Genomic DNA, 5041 nt, shown 5'->3' with positions numbered 1-5041 from the left:
TATTATAAGTGGGAAGCTCCAACATTCAAAGTTGAATTACCATTTTTCCCCTAGACTAAATAAAAATGTTATAAAACATGTAAATAATAAAATATTAAATAGTTAAAAGTTGAGTAATCATTTTATCATTTAAAAAAAAAGTTATTTATCAGTTATTTAACTACATTTAATTGATAGAAATCTTTCATCTCCCCATTAATTAGCCTAATACAGATTACTTGAACTCAATTTACAATCCTACTATTTCATATCTCACATTTACTATTTTTTCCCTTGAGCTTCCAAAAGTTATGTGAACTTTTCATGTTCCTTGCCAAATAGAATTGGAGTAATATATAGTGCATGTGCAGTGATTTTCTACAACTCAAGTCACATTAATCTTTCATCTTTAAGCTTTATATAATATATAATATATAGATTAGCAGCTCTATGCCATAAAAGTTTGAATATATAAATATATATTGTTGATTGGTAATGGTAACTACTTTATTCCTCTTATGTTCATTTTAGTTCTCAACAATATATATTTAATATAGGAAGATTTCCTTGAGTTTGCTAACTAATTCTTATTTATTTCTCTATATTTCAGATTTTATTTGACAACTGTGCGCTCTTCAGTCTTCACTTCTCATCATCAGGTACATAATGAATATGCTATTTACAACTTTCTTTTTTTTTAATCAATTTTATTATTTCACATACATAAAATATAGTTTGTAGGAAACGTTATATAGAAATAAGATTTTTGAGATTTGAGAAATTGCATGTATAATTTTCAAGATATTTAGATCTTATATTTTTTAACATCTTTTACATCTTTTAACTTTTTATATCAAGTCTCTTGTTCTTTAATAAGGATCGATTCTTATTATATTTCGTAATGCAATTATACTTAAACAATACGAGTAATACTCTTATGTCAAATTTTCGTATGAAAAAAAATGTTCTTGAATAGAGATTGATTCTTATTATATTTCGTAATACGATTATATTTCAACCAAACAAATAATATTCTTATGTTAAAGAAATCCTAATCTTGAATCAAAGAAAGGATACATGTAGGTGCAATTATAATTAATATATATTGATCAATTCAGTAATAATTAATTATATTCGTCATAATTATATAATTACTACTCTTTTACTAGGTGTACTATAAAATTGACAATGATATTCTAGCCATATTAAAGAAGACATATGTTGATCAACTTTTTATTCAACATTTACAAAATACTACTTTTATTCGACAACAACTTCTTGTTATGCATACGACTATAAGAGGAGGAATTCCCAATTTCTGAAAGTCACGACATAAGTTTTAATAAGCGAAGCATTTGAAAACATAATCAACCTTGCTTAGGTTCACATTTAAACTATTAGGTGTTCACTCTAAATTAAAATATTATAAAATGTCTAATTAATTAAATACAAAAGTGTTTAGATTAAAAAATTATAAATGTTAACCGATTGAAATTCTCAGCTTTTATTAGGTCTTTTGGCTTTTTTGCTAATGATTGATGTAAGCTTTAGCATTTAGAAGTACATTCGAAGTTGTAACCTTTTCATTAGCAATTACAATGAAAAAAAAACATTACTTATCATCGTAATAATAAATTAACTAACTAATTAATTTTCATTACTCTTTGTTGGAAATTAGCAGATGAAATGATTGTAACTAATTCGATTTATCCATCCATAGACAAACGTTAGGCATAAACAATATGCCATTTTTAACTCTATTAATTTTTAGACTTTTTCTCCATTTTCCCCTTATTTTTCTATTTATCAATTATTGCATACCCAAAAATGGTTACATATACATTTATGGTGGTTATTACAACAACATTTTAGACCTTTTATTTTCTTCATGAAACGTTTCTAAAAAGTCATGGTTTATTCATTTATTTTCCTCCAGCTCCTTGCAAGTCTATTCTTATTTTACATTATGGATACTTTAAATATCAAATATTTATATTATAAATTACCATCCATATATCAATTTTCAACATTCTTGTAAACATTTGTGCATTTATGTCTATGCACTCCATGAAGGTAAGCACATACATTATCTAATCTTCTTTTCTCTTCTCGATTCAGACTTTTTTTTTTCTTCATCTACACATTTTTTAAATTTTTTGTGTCTTTCTCAATTTTTGCTACTTTCCCGTTTGACTTTCATATATTATTGTAAACTTATAGGTAAAGGTAATGTTAGAAGAAAAATACTACCTTTGATGATGAATTGAAAATGTCAATCCAATATATGTTTTTCTACGTAGAAGCAAATTTAAGGCCAAAATATGGGGTACGTGAATTTAAAGTTTCTCTAAAAAAAAAAGGTATTTTATGTGTATGATTTTTAGAATTAGTATAATATTATATGCTGACACTCATGCTAGAAAAAGGCTAAATGATTCACTTGATTGAATGTTGAGTTATTCCCTGAGTGCTAGGATCAATATAATTCCGTCCTAAAACCTTTAGATAAGTTGAATTGAGGAAAAAAAATATCTATATCAAGAGTGGTTCATTTCATTATGACTTATAATAAATTTAGCATGAAATAGTAAGAGATGCTCTCTCTTTGGGTATGCTATGTAATTAATTACTTCTTCTTCTTTTCTTTTTTTCATTTTCTCCTCATATAAAATAGTGATGTTATATTTTATTTGGTAATTACTAATTTATTTGTTGCTGAAAATTGTATTATATTATTAATTCAGTCTTTGAAATCACTTAGGAGTTAGGATGGCTTGTGATGACAAACCTACAATTTCTATGCATACTTGAGATGAATAATCAGATGTTAAAGTAGTGTTCGTAGAACAGAAATTCTTTTCTATCCCTATGTCATCTATCTCTGCAATAATTAGTGGAAGATTAAAACAATTCTAAATTGAATAGATTATAATAAATGACATTAAATCATTAACATTAAAAATATGAATAATAATCTTCTTCATGTTTTTGCAAATTTCGTTAAAGGCAATCCACATGCATTTATCATTTTTTTCAAACATAGATTTATCAACATTCATATCATTTTAAGTAGCTTCACATATTTTTGTTGGAAGTATATTGTCCTGCTTTTATGAATTTTATCAATGAATAAAATTCATAGTGTATTTCAACATTATCTATTTTATAACTCAATTTTTTAAATATATCAACATTCTATAATAATGATAAGGGACAAGCACGTTTCCAGAGACTAGTATTACTAAAAGTGGTAAGGTTTTAGGTTCAAAGTTGGATTACGAAAATACCCTTCACTAATTGTTTTAATTAAAATTATTTTATTAACTTTTAAAGTTAAATCAATAATGACAATTAAACTAGACCAAATACATGGTTAGATGTTACAACTTGTCTTTTTCACTTCTTAATAACTTTAATTGTTAAACTTTTTAGCTTCTACAATTAAATATGTCCAATCACAACCTTTCATGTACACAATTTCTCTCTTTATAAATTGAATAGAAAATGTTAGTCCATTACACTCTATGTTTCATCATCTTAATATAGTTCTTATGTAATCTTTTATTCATCGGTCATTTTTTTCTTAATTGATATATTATATTGTTTGACTTCTTTCATTTTGTATGGAAACAGTGTTAGATATTTGGCAATCATATAATTAAAGTAGGAAATTTTCTTTTTTTTACCGATAAATATAGCCATATAGGGTATCCCAAATAATTAAAAGGGAAGCTTTTATCCGTACAATCAGAAATTCTTTTGATTTTAGTGATCCTGGCAACCTTAGTCTTAGGGTTGTAATAAAGTAACTCTTATATTAGCATTGAATTTTAACCAGAAGCAACATTTTTATCCATTAAATTTTGTGTAATGCATCAATTATTCTAAAATTATTTGTATCATTTGAAAATGTTTTATATTAAATAACATGAGATACACGTGCAATGCATGTGTTCGAGTACTAGTAGCATTATAAGAAGCAAAGTAATGCTTCAATTTCGAAGAAACATTTCAACAAGCACCTGCTGCGCACTAGACAATAGTCATTGTCTTAGTATAATTTCGGCCACTTACTAATTGAATTAATACAATAAAATAATAATCTCTCTCGTAAAATGGACATGAAATTACAAACAAATTTTAAAAGATCTATCAAATCAAATCTCCTGCACAATACTTTTAAGAAAATGAAATAGTTCCTGCTAAAAATGACTCAAAGAAATCAAACTCGACATGTTTAATTGAAAAAAGAAACGTCTTATCTTACAATGATACCAATCATATATTATTAAAAGTGGAAAGCTTAAATTATTAGTTATTTATTATAAAGACAGTGAAAGAATTATTATATTTATTTTAATAGTATTTGACCTTTTAATTTTGGGAAAAGGGTCAAAAATACCCCTCAACTTTAGTTTATTAGTTGACTATATCCCTGCCGTTAAAACAAAGTTATTTATACCCTTGTCGTTACTAATTTCACCATTTATACCCCTCAATTGACGGAAATCCCCAAACTAACTCAAATTAACCAATTTTTACTTAAATTTCCCAATTTTAACCCGACCCGACCCACCCAATAATATAACCCATTTTTGTTCTATCTTCATTCTTGTTCATCTTCATCTTTAAACTTGTGTTCCTTTTCAAAAACAATAAAATCATCCAACACAGCCCAACAATATCGAAAATAATGTAATAATGGCTATGAACCCAAAAACACAAGAACACAACAATGATTAAATACAGATAATCGGAGCATTATTTTTCAGTCAGATCTAAAAAATTGTCGGAATTACTGGAGCTTGGAGCTCTAATTCGTCGTTGTTGATTTCCTCCGGTCTACCGGAGTTAGGATTTCACGGTGATGGCTGGACACTGTTAGCGATGTGGGTCTGGATGAGAGAGCAGAGAGCAGAGTCAGTTTTCCTTTGACCCGTTCTTGGAATCAGAGAGGAAGACCTAGCTCTATCGATCAAAATAAAATAAAATAAAAAGGCCACCAGACTGAAGTTAGAGATACAATTCATGTTTCAAGTAATTAAAATGAAATTTTCAGTTG

Source organism: Solanum tuberosum, unplaced genomic scaffold (genome assembly GCF_000226075.1).
Source record: "Solanum tuberosum cultivar DM 1-3 516 R44 unplaced genomic scaffold, SolTub_3.0 scf00363, whole genome shotgun sequence".
NCBI classification, from domain to species: Eukaryota; Viridiplantae; Streptophyta; class Magnoliopsida; order Solanales; family Solanaceae; genus Solanum; species Solanum tuberosum.
Note: the sequence above shows the minus strand (reverse complement) of the source record.